This window comes from Globicephala melas, chromosome 13 (genome assembly GCF_963455315.2).
Source record: "Globicephala melas chromosome 13, mGloMel1.2, whole genome shotgun sequence".
NCBI classification, from domain to species: domain Eukaryota; kingdom Metazoa; phylum Chordata; class Mammalia; order Artiodactyla; family Delphinidae; genus Globicephala; species Globicephala melas.
The window spans coordinates 29,465,746-29,483,711 of record NC_083326.1 but is presented as its reverse complement, the minus strand read 5'-3'; positions in this window follow the sequence as shown (position 1 = coordinate 29,483,711).

The following is a 17,966-nucleotide window of genomic DNA, read 5'->3' as shown; positions in this document are numbered from 1 at the left end:
TCCAAGTAAGCACTTTTATTCTGGGTACTTAACTAAAATTTTCATGAATTGGCTCCTTTTTGAGACAAGATGATACAGTCCCTCCTCTCTTTCTGGTAACAGCTTTACTGAGGAAGAATTCAGGTACCGCACAATTCGTGCCCTTCAGGTGTGCGGTTCAGTGGGTTTTAGGATGCGCGCAGAGCTGTACAACCGTCACAGTCAGTGACAGAGCACTTTCACCTCCGCGTAAAGAACCCCGGACCCTGGTGCCGTGAACCCACTTTCTGTCCGTCTGTCTGTCCACCTGTCCCTTCTGCGTGCAAGGTGCTCAGAGCTCCGTTCAAGAGTCTGTCGGCCTTTCAGACACTTGCATTCTTTTGTTTGTTTATCTGCCTGTTCCGGGCTTTCTTTTTTGCCGTCTCTTCTGGTTCATGTCCGTTTCTGGCGTGAGTGCTGCGGGGAGCCAGCCCTCTCCCTGTCAGTGGTTCGCTCAGCTGCTACTTGAAAACATTTCTCTTTCTGCCTTTCTGTTCTCTGACTTTTCTTTCTCGGGAGCGTCTGCAGCATTTCACGTGTTCTGGTCACTTTGTAGTTCCCGCAGATGCCCATGATCTGTGCTGCCCCCACCCCCAGGCCACTGGTGGCTGTCCCACCCTGTGTCCACCCCAACCTCCCGCTTTGATGGACCACACGCCCCCCCACCCCGTCACGGGAGGCCGGGCCTTTGAGCTTCCCCAGAATTCCCCCTTTGTTCATCCCTTTCATCGTCCACCCCCACTCCCCTGCTCTGCATTTCTCTTCTTCCATTTCCTCATCTTAATTTGAGCTCCACACAGGGACACCACCTACTAAAAGGTAGATCGTTTGCCTCAGCGTGTCGTCCAGGAGGCCCTGGGCCTTCTCCTCGTGACTGTGGTTCAAGAACAGGACGGTGTTTCACTCAGGAGAGAGATGTCCTTCTGAAACGTGTGCATCACTTTAGGGTGGGCTCTGAGGACAGGGGCCTGCGGTGGATTCTTGCCAAGTGTAAGCAATCAGCTTGTCTCGGTGGTTGGGGGGTGGGCGGCGCACACGTTTGAATTCTCTTAACCCCACGCACCTAAGGAGCGAGGCTCTTCCCGGGACTGGGTCCTCCTCTCGTCCTAACGAGCAGCACACTTGTGGTCCAGGCCCGTGGGCCCGGCTCTGCTGCTTTTCATCTGTGAACTTCAGAATCTGTGCCTCAGCGGGCGACTCGGGCAACGCTTCGCAACGTGGCTTTTGTTATTATGAGATGCTTGTGATCCCGGAAGCGCAGCAGGGTTTCTACAGAAGCCGCTCATCATTTAATTTAAACCTACAGTGGGATGCAAGGGTCTTGCTGCCTCTCTCAGTTTTGTGCTTATGAATTTAACATGCAGTTTCACTTGTGTCATGCTTCTCGAAAGTGGCCTCAAATTTGACGCAATAACGTTTTAAATTGTTTGAATTGCTTAATCCTGTATAGAATACTGCGTAAGGGTCTGGCTGCTTGGGACTTGCTTTTTCCCGAGTTATTGGCCTCAGTGACACTTTGAAGAGAAATACTTCTCTTGCCTTTGTGAATAGGGCAGAGCCCCCGGCGGCTCCAGTGTCACGGGACAGGCCAGGCACCCTCATCCAGTTCAGTAAATTCTCCTTCACACCCGATCGGTGCCGGGAGTGCTGGGCACTGCAGCCTGCAAGATGCACTGGAACCAGCTAGAAAAACCTTGCTCTGCGGTAGCTGTGCGGTGGGCGGATGGGAAGAGCCTGAATGTTGACGCGCAGGGCTTTTCCGTCCTGGCTCAGCCTATAAATGAGCTTTAAATGTCTCCCCCACAAACGGGAAGCCACTGCGCTCCACCGGCAAGCTCTGCAGAACGGTGGTGTCTCAGATCACAGAGGCCAGGACAGTGGTGAGAAAGAGACAGAGAGACACAGGGAGAAGCTACAGCTGCCCCGCACCCACGGCACCCACGCACAAGCCCAGACAGAGCGCAGAGCCGTTCTGGGTTCTGGACAAGGCAGTAGCAAGCAGCAGGCCCTTGATGGCCTGCGCTGGAGGTAGGCGCCCTCCTCGGATAGTGATGAATGAATCAGAGGAGGCGCACGGAAGGATTTCCTGCAAGTGATAATAAAAGCGGTGCAGGAGACACTCGGAAAAGGGTTAGCAGAATGGGTGCGACAAAAATAACACAGACGCCGAGCAGTGACATCCCAGCCGCCCTTGACCGCACTTTCCTCCGTCCCTCAGAAGGAGGGTGACCGTCCCCGTCAGGCCCAAGCGCGGAGCAGGGCTGCCTCCCCGCCCCCCACGCTGCCCTGGCCGGTCAGCCACCTCTTCTCGCTGGGGTGGTGGTTAGAGCTTCCTGCCTGCCCGTACATGCTGCTATCAGGGCCTAAGCTGGGCTCCCCGAGTCCATTCAGGTGCCCGGCTGTCCAGGCGCCGAGGTCAGACCTGCCGGTGGCCTCGCCGCAGATCCCGTCCGTCCATGGTCCCCACTCACGACGCTCGCTCCCTCCTTCTGACGACGGGCTGCCGTTCATCACGCACGTTCTTCCTGCGCTTGCCTTGTAAAAACTCGGGTCCATCTCCCCCAGCGCACAGCAAGACCATTGCTTGTAAGAGCGTGTTGCACTTCAGGCAGAAATGCCCGTTTGTTGGCCTTTTTCCTGGGTAAATGTTCAGCCTCGCACCCGTGCTAACAGTTCCCTCGTACACATTCATCCTCACGACATCTCGGGTGGGCGCCTCGGCCTGCCTGGTCTTTAACTATCGTCCGAGCGCCGCGGCTCTGGGGCGTTTGGTGGCCTCGGCAGGGCTGCCTGCTCCGTGCTCCCACGCTGGCTTTGGGGTGTTTCTTTGCTGAGGAATAACAAGGCCCGATCCTAATTACAAGGAGTCCCCACGGTTCTGACAAAACTTCCATCTGTGGCTGTCCTGCTCGCATCTGCCACGAGAGAACAGAACGCCCACGCTGGTTACACGCGCGAGGCGGAGCTCCTGTCCTGGTTACGAAACAGCCAGTCATCTAGGATTTTCGTGCTTCCTAGCGGGGCTGGGAGTCTGGTCACGCCCCCCTCGGACAAGATGAGGGCCCTGGGCAGACAGCCCGTGTGTGTGCACGTGTGCGTGCACCCGTGAGGCGTGTGTGTGTGCACGTGTGTGTGCGTGTGCGCCGTGCCGTGGCAGGCGCTAGGTGCACGCGCTCAGGGAAGAGCACGGAGCTTCACGTGGGAAATGCTGGGGTTTCTTCTGTCCTGATGGCAGCCGCTCCCCTCCGTCCCCCGCCCCTCCGCGCCCCTTCCCAGTCCTGGGGGAGGAAGCCTCCGGGATTCAGGGATGCTGGGCCCGGTGTGGGGTGCAGGGCGGGCCCCTGCGCATGAGCACCCCGCGGACCTCCTGTCCGGGAGCGGCTGAGATGGGACGAGCCCTCCGGAAGGATGGCCCCAGGTGGACCCCGTAAGGAGCAGAGGGGGGCCAGGCGGGCGGGCGGTGGAGTTCCCCTGCTTCCGGGGAAAGTCTGCATCTGCCCCTCCGGCTCGGGGGCCCCCCGGGGCCTCGTGGCGAAGGAGCGGGGACACGGGTGGGGGCTACCAGGGCTGTGGCTCTAGGGCGGCGAGGGTGGGGTCAGCCTCTGGGCAGAGTTCGGTCTGTCCTCGCCCCGTGGAGCGCGGATGTCGCCAGGCGCGGAGGAGGGCCCACGTGGCGGCCCGAGGAACAGCCCCAGCCGTCTGGAGAGCTTTTCCTGCACTGGTTAACGGACTGGACCGGGCTCGTGGCCGTGGCCCCGGTGCTGGTGGCCCCTGCTCCCAGCTTCTCTGAGAGTCGAGGTGGCGGCTCTTCACCCCCAGTTTCCCACTGAAAACTAGTAAACCAGCTGTTCACCAGAAGGGCCACATTGCTTACTCTCAAGGCAGACAGATCTTTAGTGTGAATTTCTAGAAGTAGCAGGTCCCGACCCTATGTCCCGTGACCGGCTTGATGGCGACCTCGGGTCGCGTTTGGTTTCGGGGACGAGAGAGCCCTTCCAGCAGGAGGCTCTTCTCTGTGCCGGGTCCTCTGTGCAGGTGGGGGCGGGGCGCGGGGACGGGGGGCGGGGCACAGCTCAGCCCCATCCCGTGGAGACCGCGACCTCCTCGCGCCTCACGGGGCTGCTTCCCCTGCAGGGGCGGCCGTCCGCTCAGGGTCCAGGGGATGTTTTCATTCGGTTTGTTTGCTTCCTGGGAATAGCGGCTCCTTCCCAAGGGACCAAAATGAAAGTGACAAAAAATAAAAATGTCAACAAACATTTGGAAGAACTGTTTAAGCTCACTTATAAGTAAAAACTGCAAGTTGAAAAGATGCCGCTTTTCCTTATGAAAAGAAATATCTTCCAGTGGTCCCAGTCATCCTGTCCTGAAAACCCCTCTGAAGGAAACGGGCTGGAGATGGAAAATCTGAGGATTCCCCAAGGTTTACTCCGGGAAGGCCTAGCCCTGCTTTGACAACGGATTCTTTTACAATTTGGTGAAAACTGAGGATGGAAAGTGCTTTTTCCAACCGTAGACCAGCCGAGCGAAGAAAAAAACGTTCAACAGAGAAAAACCACATGTGTTGACTGCCTCACATTAAAAAGGGGAGAAGGAAAGAAAACTAATTCTGGTGGAGAATCACGTTTGCCTCCTTACTGGAAACAGTTGTTACATAGGTAAGTGGGCTGGCGTGAGCCCCGTACCTCACTTCCTCTTAGCAAAGGACGTGAGCTGAGGCTTCAGACGGCGTCTCGGGGCCCACGTGTCTCTCTGGTCTGGGCCCTCGGTCTGCTCTCGGCAGGACTGCACCGGAGCCAAGGCCCTGTCGGCTCCAAGGGGAGGGAAGGTTCTGGCAACACTTCCAGGAGGGATCTGGGTGGTTAGGCTCGCGTCACTGCGTCCAGAGGCATGGACTCCCGGCACATCAGGCTGGGACCACGGGGAGGTGAGGGCCAGGGCCCCCGCTCCCTCAGCTTCCGGGGCGGGTCATCCCTGGGGTCCTGTGGCTGAGGTTCAGCACATCCCCGCCCCCGGCGCGAGATGCAGCGCCCCCCCCCCATCGTGTCAGCCAGGCTCTCCAGCTGCTGCCGAGTGTGCCCGCGGAGGGGCGGCAGGGTCGCCCCGGTGAGCGCCATCGCGAATTCTGTTAGAATGAAGCGAGGAAATCGCTGTTTCAGAGCTGCAGTCGGTTCTGAGTTGGCTTGGACTTGATCTCAGAGGTCGTTTGGGCCTGCTCTCACTTACAGGTGAGGAAAGGTTACCAATGTCAGAGGTCGTTTGGGCCTGCTCTCACTTACAGGTGAGGAAAGGTTACTAATGTCTCAGGTACAACTTAGAGGAACAGATAAGGCAAACCCTGGTTTATTTTCATTGTTTCAGGGCTGACTATTCACTGCAACGAATGGATGCGAACACAGGAGAAAATAGGGGCAGAATGTGTGGCCACATCAGAAGCTGCCCTGTGTGCCCCTCCCGGCTACTCACGGCCCCCCATAGTTTTCTGAAGCCCCAAACCTCAAAAATGGGAGTTGCAGGAGCTAAAAATAGACATGTTCCGGTGACAAATGCAGCCTGTCCCCTCCCTTCTTCCGGCTAAACATCCCAGCTCTGTTACAATGTTTCATAAGCCGCGTGTGCGGCTCTGGATGAAATGGCCCCAAGTCCTCCCTCTGGCTCCCAAGCTGTGGGAGTCCAGGGCTGAGCCAGCCCCCGAAGGGGGTCCAGTCGGCTCGAGGCCCGGGGGGGCAGAGAGCGTGTAGCATCCAGGAGCTGTAGCTGAGCGTCTCGAGGGGAACTCGCCCTGCGCGGCGTGGCAGGGGGCGCAGTGCCAGTCCTGCGGCCGCAGCCCACACGCCCTTTACCAACAGCGACGCCCTTACCTGGGAGGCTCCCATTTCCTAGGCAACTGACCGTTGGATCCACAGTGGGAGCACCTGTTGGTGTGCGTGGACACTGTCCTTAGTTGTATTTTCCATTCTTGTAATTTTTTCTCTCTCACTTATGAACTTTCCTTAATTACCCTCTCGGCGCTGGGTCTGTGCCAGACGCTTGTCATGCAAAGGGTTCCTGTGACCAAGGAGCTTCTGCTCTTGTCAGGGAGACAGACCTGTAGACAGGTGTCAGATGTTATGGTGCAGGTAGACGGGTGTGACTGTGCAGGTAGACATGTGTGACATTGCAGGTGGCCAGGTGTGATGCGCAGGTAAACAGGTGTGACCATGTGGGTAGTCAGGTGTGACTGTGCAGACATTCGGACCACCGGGATTCCCCCCACCTTTGTCACACGCAGGCCTTGGTTCAGTGTCTCTCCTCCAGGGCGGGGAAAGACATCTGTTAGCCGACCCCTGGGAGAGCTGGCCCCTGGCCAGGCAGGAAGTTCTTTGAGGAGTGTCCGGAGGGCCTTTGAGTTTACAAGCAGCGAGCAGTGCGGCTTCCCTTTCATTTGGGCAGGGCCGTGGGGGGGAGGGGAAGTGGCCAGAGACACCCCGGGGCACCCTCCTGCTCCAGCCCTCACTCCCGCTTTGCTGACTCTGCTCTGGCCTATTTTCCGAATGCACCTCTCTCTGCACGTCCACATCTTTCCGCCGCTGCTTCATGATTTCTGACGGTCCTGTGCCCCTTGCTTCACGCTCTCAGAAGTTTCTGGGCGACGCCCAGTGCAGCGGTCCCTCTCCCAGCCTCTGCCCCAGTTACGAAGCAACAACTTGCGCAAGCGAGGCTCCTCCTGCCTCCTCACCATCCTGGTGTCCAAGGAGACAGGCTAACCGGGGTCAGGTGGGTCACTGGCGTTAAAGCGCTCCTTGGACGCTGTTTGGACCCGGGCGGGACTGGGTGCTCCTCTGCACCAGGCATTTTCAGGGCCTTTGTGAATGCGCTCGAGGCCTCTGAGTTCCGGCCGCCGCACCAAGTCATCACACCAAGTCCCCGTGGCCACCTGACAGGGGTCGCCGGGTCCCGAAGATCCCAGGACGAAGCCCTCCCGGGCAGGCGAGTCCCTCCCCGGCTCAGCGCCCCAGGTCTCACAGAAACTCGGGTGCCTGCAGGGCCCGGGGCCCCTCCCGGCTTCCACTCTCAGAGGAGCACGTGTGGTCTGAAAAAGCAGGGTCCACAGAAAACAAAACAAAACAAGAGCTATGGTTTTCTTTACAGACGGCCCCAGGAAGCAGAGATGCTAGAACGTTCTCAGCTGGCAGCAGACACAGACTGCACCCAGGCCCCTGGTGCGGGGCTGCAGGCGGGGACATCACAGGGTGTGATGCTCATGGTCACGGTGCTGGGGTGCAGAGCACAAGGCCCAGACCCTCTCTGGGCTGGGCTTCCTCGGTGGAGAGCAGTTCCTGCCTCCACAGGGAAGAACCCGGCCTGGGGGGAACGGCCCCAGCCGAGCCGCATGTAAGAGTGGGCGCCGGGCTCAGCTTGCCTCCCGGGGACACGCCCTGGGCGGCTGCCGCGCACAGATTCAGGACGGTGACACTGCCCACCTCCGAGGGCCGGGACCATGGAGGCCCCGAGGTTGGTGCCCCCCCGGGTCCTGCCACGGGCTCCCCCGCTGCCTGCCGCGTCTGTGTCCTTTCTCTGGGACGAAGCACAACCCCGAGCGTGACAGCCTTCTGTGGGCTCGAGTCCGGCCTGCGGGTGGTCTTCTGTGGATGCATCCCCACCCCCGAGCTCCCAGCTGGGACACCGTCGGACGCTGAGAAGGCCTCTGGCCCTGGCACCTCTCGTCCCCCCATCCTCTCCTGTGAGGACACATGTAGGGCTCACCCAGCGGTGGTGGGCTGTGTATTTGGATGAAGGGTCAGAAGGGTCATTTCACGACACGACAGGATGGAGCCCGATGGGCCCCGGGTGTCTGGAGGGCGGTGTCCTTGGGGGAGGCCGAGTCTGCAGGACAGAGCAGCAGAGGTGGCTCTGGGACCCTCGTGGAAAGGAGGGACCTGGTGACTCAGACGCTGAGGTCACATCTCCCCCTGCGGCTCTCTGCAGAGTGCTGGACTGGTGGTCTAGGGGACAGGCAATGGGCCTGTCACTGTGGGATGTCAAGTGTGACATCATCACCCACGTGATGTCACAAGCGGAACAGGGATGCTGTGAATGGGCGGTGCTGCCGGGGGCGGGGCAGGGGGCAAGTTAGCCTTAGGCTGGCTGCACGCTGTTTCTACTGCCCTTGGATTCGCTCTCTGCCCACGCGCACCCTCCCTCCCCCAGTGGGGTGGATTCCTACTTATTATCAGAAGTGGGAAAGGTAATTACCAGGCGAGGGATCATAGGTAACAGACAAGGGTGCTGGTTACAAGTTTGCTTTGGGTAGAAAGTTTTACTCGTTTGGTAGCAAGATAACAAGCGTTGACAGGACATCACTTTTTGGAAAGACCTATTTGAAGAACATTGGAAAGGCTTTTTAGATGTTTCCACCGGCTCTCAGCTGGCCCCCGACTCCCTGTCCAGCTCCGGGCGGAATGGATGGGCTCTAACAGCCAGGCGAGTGATGCCCTGGGCACGCCTCACTTCCTGCAAGGCGTGTCGCTGCACAGGACCTGGGGGGTCTGCTGAGGGCAGGGGAGCAGGTGTGGCATCGGGGCCCAGCTCTGGGCTCAGCCTGCAGCTCCCGGGTGCCTGAGATGGAGCCCCGGGCGCCCCCAACCCCCTCTGGCCCGAGCACGGAGCAGTGAGTCTCCCACAGAGACCTCACGGGCAGGAATCGGGGTCAGCGTCACAGGAGGGGTGACCAGGGCTGGAAGAGACGAGGGACCAAAGAGGAGAGAGAGGCCAGCCCCTCGCGCCCGCAGCCGCGCGGCCCGGGGGTCCCTAAACCCAGCCGTCCAGCGCGTGAAGGTGTTCTGAAAGGGGCGCTTCTAGGAGAGCGTTGCTTTTCTCAGGTTGACCGTGAACACTCGCTGTCCCCTCGTTTATTCTCGCGAAGGCAGTTTCCAGGGACCCATCCAGGGCCGCTCGCTGGGACTGATTCAGCAGGTGGAAGACAGACCCCCGCCTGCAGGGGTCAACAGCGCTGGGGCGTCCGTGGTTGACCCCTCCTTGGTTGGTACGCAGCTCTGGCAACACAATTCGGGAACAATCACGGCCCTGCAGAGGCTCGGAAGGCAGAGGCCCGGTACTTGAATGGTTACCCCGCTCGCTTATTTTCCTGTATTTGCCGTGGAGTGACTGGAAAATTCCCCATCCCTCAACGCCTACGAGCCAGAGATTACCAGAACCAAAAATAAAAAGATACCCACAGCTTTTCAAAGAGGAGCAGCGAGGTGATTGAAGGCTCCCCCAGGCCTCCTCCACCGGCCCCATCAGGGGCTCCGAGACAGCCGAGCAATTAGAGACAGTTGCTGTTGGGGGAAAAGTGCCAAATGCTGCGAGCTTTAAATCCTTCCTTTTGATCAGATTGGACTCTGGCCACTTCATAAAGCTGAGCATTTAGATTTTAGAAAGAAACGCAACAGCCCACGGGTTCAAGAGTGATACGGGTCTTGCAGAAGACAAATGTTACGAAACACGTACAGAGAGGAAGATCCCTCATTAGGAACCGTACCCTTCACTGTCTCCACATATAAGCAGCGCATAATTCAACAACTTCCCAGCGTTATTACCTTCATCACAACAGCAGATGTGCCCAGGAGTCCACGTCCCTACGAGACAGGAGCTTGGTGGGGAGTCCTCACGCCCGGAGGCCTCCACAGGCTTCCCTGGAGGACGACACATCCACTCCCCCGCAGCTGAGGCTCTGAGACAGAGCTCGTACCTGGCTGGTCCTGCCCTCAGGCCCCAAGGAGACCAAGGGGAGGGTGTGGGTCTCAGCTTTCCCAGCGGACGGAGGCTGCTCTGCCCTGGACGGCGTGCAGCCGGAGGGCAGTGTCAGGAGTGGACGCAGAGCCTGCGAGGGGCAGCTCAGCCAATCACAGAGTGTTAGCTTGGACCCAGGGGGCTGCACACGGGGAAACTCGTGCAGCAGCGTTCTCGGGGGAGGCCCTGGTGCTCGGGGCCTCTGGGCCAGGACGGATCGGTGGCCGTGGGCAGAGGCAGGGCCAAGAAGGTGGCTGCAAGCCGAGCCTGGAGCAGCGCCTGTGCTGCGTTCAGCGAGGGGCAGGGGGTGGTCCGCTCAGCTCCGGAACGGGGACGTTTGCCGTTTGATAGACCGCAGGCCGGGTTATGGCCTCGTGGTGATTGTGAGAAACGGGGCCAGAAAGGCCAGCACAACTCAGGCCCAATGGTGGCCGTTCCCGAACCGTCCTGGCAGCACAGTCCAGGCACCTACGTTTCCCCAGATCATTGCTGGGGGGTGAAACCCTGGAGAGCGAGTGTCTGCAGGCTCGGAGCCCCATGGGTTACTCCGCGGTGTGGGGCTGCATATCTCATGCTGTGTAATTACGTAGCCAAATTTCCCCGGGGGGTTCTGTTTACAGAGGGATTTCTGATCATTCTTGAGGTTTGCTTAATATGTGTGTGTGTGTGTAGGTGAGTGTACTGAAAATAGCCGAAAATCTGTAATAAGTTAGAGGAAAGGCAGGCAGGCAGTCCAAGCGACTAGCAGTACGATTTGGGGGAAGTTCTGGACTCTCTCTGGATGTGAAACGAATGGACGGCAGCCGCCCACGTGTGGTCTGCACAGGGTAGGCCTGCACCCCCGGAGCCTGTTGGAGGTTCAGGCTCCGCCCTGACCACGGGTCAGAATCTCCGTTTTATAAGGTCTCAGGCCGCTCATCCGCGCGCAAGCACGTGCCAGAGGGTGGGCCTCCCCATCTCTGAAGTCCGTCCAGCTCTACATTATTTGATTCTATGGAAAGAAGGAAGGCTCTTAAGAGGCCATAAAGGGACCAGCAGAGAGAGGATCTCTCACCGAAGGGCAGCAGCACAGAGCTGCTGAAGAACCTTCGTGTTTGATGTTTGTGCAGGGCAAGCACAGGTGGCCCCGTGCAGCAGTGCTGTCATTAAAATTAACGTTTGTGAATTGACCATTTAACACTCGCAACCTGACCATGAAATAACGTATCACAGAGCAAAACGCATCAGTTCCTGACTGCTGTCCTGCTTTGTCTCTTGGGTCACTTGCATTGGGTCTGAAACCAGCCCCAAGTGGGAGTACTTACAGCACGGAGACGGCACATGCCACAGACCAGCCCCAGTGGATCCTGACCCGTTCCCAGCGCCGGGTGTCTGTCTGTCCACAGTCTCGCTGTGAGTGGAGGGAGAAGGCTGCTTCCAGCGAGATGTGGGAACTCCAGGGCCTGGTCTCAGACAGAAGGTGAGCGGGGTCACGGGATCACGTGGAAGCAGCCCGGGGCTCTGCGTGTGCACCTTTTTACTTGGATGTGATTGACTTCTGCACCAGAAGCCAAAGGGGGCTCACTGTGCCTCAGCAGCGGCTGCAGGACGCTGGCTGCCGGAGCTGGGAGATGGCCGGGTCGCCCCGGGGCAGGCGGAGCCGCTCCTGCTGGGCTGCACCTTGCCCTCCACCGGGCCCGGCCTGCTGAGTGATGACCACTGCAGCGTTCCTCCCCTGGAACCATCCTGCCGCGCTTCGTGGCTGCACCTCCAGTGCCCAGCGCACTGACCAGCACCAAATAAATACGTGTTAAATGTGCCAATGAATAAGAAAGGAACCCCGCCGGGAGGGGCTGTCCTGTCCTGTCGCCGGCTCGCTGGTGCCTTCTGACACGCGTGTCAAAGGGCGTGCTGTTGGCGTGAGCAGCGGGCGTTCACGGATGCTCTGTGGGCTGGCGCAGCTGACAGGCGTCGGAGGAATTTTCCGCGAGAGCTCAAAGCCAAGCCTCATGCCCGTTTTCAGGGCCCGCTTGTCCCCCCGCCTGTCACTCGGAGCCAGTGGGATGACTCAGAGGCCCAGAGCGTCTGACCAGGACACGCTTCGCACCGCGGAGGAAGGTTCATGGGCTGGGATGGGGGGGGGCCCGCCCCCCAGGCTCTGCGTTTGGCCCGGGTCCAGGCGCCGTTCTCCTTTCGACGCACATATGTGTTTACAGCGGAAGAAACGCAAACAAAAGTTCAGTTCGTGCGCGTGTGGGTTCCATGTTTATACTTTTCTGTTGCAGAAATGAAACTCCTGCTAAATGTGTTATACGTACATATAGATAAATAAATCATAATGCACGGATTGTGTTGTCCCCAGCGTATTTTTATATTTTATCCTTTTAATATACTTCAGACAACACTGATGTTTGAACAGTGGACAGGAAGGAGCCCCTACGGTGGTTCTTCTAGAGCTCGGGTTTTCCTTTTTCCTCGTGTGCTCCGTGTAGAGATTTCCCCTGAGCATCGCTGGGCAGCTGAGGCCCCGTTGCAGGATCACAAGCTGCTCCCGGGTCAGGCGGAGTCCAAGGGGCCCGAGGGGCTGCCGCACCGGGTCTGCGGCTCACAGATCAGAGAAGGTGGAGGTCAGTGAAAGCTGCTGTCCCACGAAGCCTCTTAAATGGGAAAGCGCAGGCTCCGCGTCAAGGTGACAAGGAAGTCCCCTGGGCCCAACGGGCAGCTGAGTAACTGTCAGTGGAAGAGAAACAGAGAAGCACAGGCTTGTGAAATGAGCCAGCGGGTCTCCTGGAAGCCGGGTGCAGACAGGAGGGGCCGGCGAGGCTCCAGGGCACGGAGGCTGCCGTCCAGGGGGCAGCCCTCGCCCCCCGCTGGCTGCAGAGACCCCAGATCATGTTAAGAGAAGTGAGGCTCCCCCGGCCCTTCTGGACACCACACACGTGTCCCTCTAGAAGTGTGGCCTGGCTTCCGCGGTGGGGACCACGACCAGGAGGTTGGCTATGGGCAGAGGCCGAGGAACGGGGTGTGAGGGGCGGCCTGCGGAGAGGTCAGCCAGGAGGGGAGGGGCCGCAGGAAGCGGTCAGCACGGAGAGGCAGGCAGAGTGGGCTCTGACCTCTGGGGCGCAGGCTTCGCTGGGTTTTCTCTCCGGCGTAGCCGAATATTTTTGTGTCCTCAGGACACCCCCCCCGAAGGCGTTAGAGGCTCGACGGCGTGTTTGATGCTGGTCACCAGGCACTGGTCTGACTCTGCGTCCTGTGTGCCTGCCTATCCTTCCAGAAGTTTCAGGGCCCCCTTGTTACTTCTTTGATGATCCTGTTTCCAGAACCGGCTGTGCAGGGACCAGACTCTGAGGTTGCCATGTCCGTCCTCGGGGAGGGCCGTCCACCAGGGCCGCCAGTTTTCAAGCCCTCGCGCGCCTTGGCCTCGCAGGCCCCGATTTTAATCCCGCCTTAATCTTGTTCAGTACATTCCGCCCACTTTGCTCTCACCGCTAAGGCACGTGGGGCGAAGCCGGGCCCAGGCCGTCTGTCCCAGCAGTGAGGGCTCTTGGAGGTGAGTGAGAAGCCTGTGTCTCCCCTCCTCTGGGTGTCCCGAGGCCCCGCTGACTCTTGCCGTCATTGCCCGGGAGGTCCTCCTCATGGCCGAGTCCTCCGTGGTTCCGAGCACGCCCTGGAATTCTCAAAGGCGCAGTTGTCAGGGCCCACCTCGTCACGTCGCACGGGCTCTCTTTCTCCAGGGTGCGGCGTGTGGGACAGGTCTCTGCACTTTCGCGGCATTGCGTCTTTAGCATCTTCACCCGGGACTGGTCCTCACAGCCGCGGAGCTTGCCTTCTGCCTAGAGCAGGTGCTGCCGGTTCCAGGGTCGCTCGGGCGCCCACCACGCGGACAGCTGGACCCGCCTTGCGGATGGAGGGCCTGGCCCGACGTTCAGGAAATCTTGCAGTGTACGGCTTGCTTGTTCACTCATGCCGCTCACCGAGGGGCGAGGGTTAAAACAACACAGACAAACCGAAAAAGAATTTAAAACCTCCTCTATGTAGCTCGGCTATTAGGAGGTGTAATGTAGCTCAGCTATTAGGAGGTGGAGTCTAGTTTTCCCCTATCAAAGCAAATACGACCAGGGCTTCCCTGGTGGCGCAGGGGTTGAGAGTCCGCCTGCCGATGCAGGGGACACGGGTTCGTGCCCCGGTCCGGGAAGATCCCACATGCCGCGGAGCGGCTGGGCCCGTGAGCCATGGCCGCTGAGCCTGCGCGTCCGGAGCCTGTTCTCCGCAACGGGAGAGGCCGCAACAGTGAGAGGCCCGCGTACCGCAAAAAAAAGCAAATACGACCGCTCGTTGCTTCACTTGGACGGTATTTCTGAGGCTCTCCTGGGTGCTGGAGGCCAGCACTGTCTTTTAGCCCGTGTGTTGCTGTGGTAACCGCCACCAGCTGGCCGCGCCACGGCCCAGCCCACCCCCGGGTGCGCCCAGACCTTGGGTGGGCAGGGCCTCAGGGGCCCGTGGCTGCTAGAGGCCCCGATAGTGGGCTGGGCCTCAAGGCCCCTTATGTGGCAAAAACCAGAGCAGTAACTGTTGTTAAGACCATCCATGGAGGCTAAAATTGGTGCAGAAGCTCCGCGATGGGCAGGGTAACTGCAGGTCCCAGAAACTGTTGAAAGCGGAGTAGAAAGCTGGTTGCCGCTGCTCTGACTGCAGTCCCGACACAGGGTGACCGGGTCCCCCAAGGCGAGGTCCCGGGAACCTGAGAAAAGCCCACCTTGAGGGACCGTCTGGGAATCCCTGGCTGTGCTCGTCGAAAGGTCTGGGTCGTGACAGAAAAAGACTGAGGACCTGGAGGGGATGAGGGGGCCTTACAACCGAGGAAACGCCGGAGCCGGGCTGGACCGGGGTGCAGACAGGGGACCCTAGGAGACAAGCTTGTCCCCAGGGTGTCAGGCGGCCGGGCCGCCGGCACAAGCTCCTCACCCACTGACCCCGGTGACACACAGCCATGGGCCGCCAGGGCCCCGCGGGGACAGCACAAGCAGGTGCTGGTAGCTGGGGACACAGCCCGCTGCCCACACCCAGCCCAGTTCTTCCGAGTGGATCACGTCGGCTGGGAGTGGTGATCGAACTCGACCCGCCCTCCCAGGCTTTCAATCCCAGAGTTCACGCCCTCGCGTCGCCCGGCGAAGTCGGCTCTGCGTGGGCGCAGGCGAGGGTTTGTTTTCTTCCCGAGGGGCTCCTTGTAGGCGCTCTGGGCGTGGGCGCTGACAGTGCGGGCGCTGTGTTCTCTCCAGTCACTAGGTGCAGGTTGCGACACCCTGGACGGACGAGCCACTTAGGACACTGCATTGACGAGAAACGCTCGTCGAGACCAACACCTGTTATGCTGAGCGCTGGTCTCCCCTGGGTTTGCATTTTCACATCAAGTGACTTTTTCAGCAAAGGAAAAGATGGGGTCTCTCGTTCTTTTTTTCGGTGCTGAAAGTACCTATCAGGGTATTAAGTCAGTGATGTTTCAAGCATTGCTATTCCCGTTGTTGTTCTGATCACTTATTTATTCAGCAGGAAGCCCTTTCCTCGCACTGGGTCCTGTGTGCAGACCTGCACGTGAGCCGACAGAAGGGCAGCGGGTCCTTTCCGGGAGGGCACAAGCCGGGCCACCGCTGGGGTTCCAACAAGGCGCCGTCCAGGACCCATCGGTCCAGCCGACACCCTCCCCGAAGCCAGAGGCTCCCTTTTTGCCGTCGCTGCCATTCTCAGACGCTCGACAGACGGGAGCAGCCACTGCGCCCGCCAGGTGCTCGCTGAGGCGCCATGGGGCGGCACCGAGTCCCCGGAGGGAAGCAGGCCCGGGAGCCATGGGGGGCGGTGGGGGGAGGCACCGAGTCCCGGGAGGGAAGCAGGCCCGGGAGCCATGGGAGGCGGGGGGAGGCCGGGAGGCATGGGGGGCGGGGGGAGGACACGGATGCGCTTTGCTGCCGGGAACCCGCTGGATCTGGAGCAGCGGCAGGTCGCTGGGTGCTGCCCAGGCCCCGGCGGGCGCCACTCAGGGCTCAGACGGGGGCTCCCGCGTCACTTCATCGGGGGGCATGGGAGGAGCCGCTTCCGGGAGCTGGGCTCCTTTCGTCCCCGGGGGCCCGTGGCTTCACTTTGTTTCTAACGATAAATCGGCTGTGGACAGGCCCCCCTCGTCCCGAGGGAACAGAATCCACGACACACTTGCTGTCGGAGTGAGTCTCGGAGCAGCGGGATTCGGTGCTCGCCGTGCCGGTCGAGCTGGCGGCTCTCTTGGGACAGAGAGGAACCAGGGCCACACGTTAATCTCAGCCCAGAGGCGGGGGGCTGCCTCTTCTCACGAAGTCCACGAGGAAACCCTGGGGCGCCTGGGGGGCATCACCGTGGGCAAGGAGGGGCTGCCGGCTCCGCAGCCCCGGGTCTTTACCCCGGGACCCTCCAGGGGTCAGAGGCGGAGCTGCCCGCAGAGTCCGGGGTGGCCCCCGGAGACCCTGGTCCAGAGGCGGCGGGCGGTGCCCTCCTCTCCTGCCCCGCATGCCCCCGCGCCCTGCCCCCCGCAGCGGCTCCCGCCTCCCCGAGGGCAAGCAGGATGGTGCCCATCGGCTTTGACCTGTTTCCTTCTCAGCAGATGTGACGATGGCGGCCGAGTGCTGGGCGGCAGCTCCACCCCCTGAGATGCAGCTGGACGGAACCTGCCTCTGAGCCTCTCCCCAGCGACCGGGGCCTCTGCAGAGGGCAGGGGAGAGGCCGAGACCCTGACGGGCTCTGAGGGGGCCCCTCACAGGGCGAGCAGGTCGGGGCCCCCAGACTTCACGGGGGGCTCTCTCTGCAGGGCTGACCCAACCTGTCGTGGCCCCTCGTCCCCCGTGGCGTGAGCCAGGGGTCCTGACCGTGATCTCTGCAGCACACACAGGAAGCCAGGACGTCCCCAACCTCAAATCCAGGCCGACTTTTCTGGAGCACTGTTGTCCCGGGGGAGACAGAGAGCCTGGAAGCAGCTGCCCACAGAGTGCTGTGGAACTCGGTCCAGCCTCTCGGGTGACACGACACATGGTGACCTTGTCAACTCGTGTTGCTGCTCGGAGCTCAGACTCCAAGGCCAGGTCCTTAGCGGCCTTCGTCTCTGCACAGATGGTCCCTGGTTGGTGCCAGGACACGGCGGGCGCTCAGCTGTTAGGTCAGAGCCCTCGGGAGACCATCTCCCGTGGATGCGGCACCAGTCAACCCTGAACGGTGGCGTGTGCGTGCACGCACACCGTGTGTGCACACGTGTGCTCCCACATGTACGTGTGCGTGTGCCTGGGGGGGGTCATACGCTCAGCAGGGCTAAGCGAGCACTACAGCGGGTCCAGCGTGGGCCACAGACATTGCTGACCTCAGGCCCAGGGGCCCCTGGGAGGAAAGCCGACAAGGGGGGCCAGCCCAGCTGCCCACCTGGGGCCTGGGACGCTTGGGGCCTGGGTCTGCAGCCTGGGGTGCGGGACCAACCGAACCGTCCTTTCACTACAAAGCAACTGGCCTTGTTCTGTGCATCTCTAAAACTCAGACCGAGTGACCTTATTCATGTTGTTGTCACTTTTTATTACAGAAAATTCCAAACACATACAAAGTAGGCAGGACTCAAGCTTCTCCAGTGAAAACTGCACTGACCTTGCCCCCCTCCGAGCCTCCGCCCGCCCGCTGTGCCTCGTACTGTTCCAGTGCAAACCCCGGACATCATGCCATTGCACCATAAATCTCTCAGTACATCCTCTTAAAAAGGGGGCTCCTAAGAGCTACACTTCACCTAAAATAAGTGAACAATATTCATTAATATCACACGTGTTCATGTTTAAATTGCCTGTTGTCACGCTGTGTCTGTTACTTTCAGTTTGTGTGAATTAGGACCCAAACAAGCCCACGCGCTGGGATTGGCGGGCGTGCTTGCCTTTAATCAATAGGTTCCCCTCCATCTCTTCTGCTTTTCTCGCTAATTATCTTTAGAAGAAGCCAGGTTGTCTCACGGAGCCTCCAGCAGCCTGCCTTTTGCATATGCTGGATATCGACGATGAAAAGACATGGAGGAGACGAGGAGACGTAAACGCGTGTTGCTAAGTGAAAGAAGCCCATCTGAAACGGCTGAGCACTGTGTGTCCAACTACAGGACATTCTGGAAAAGACAAAACTGTGGACCCGGTGAGCAGATCAGTGGTGCC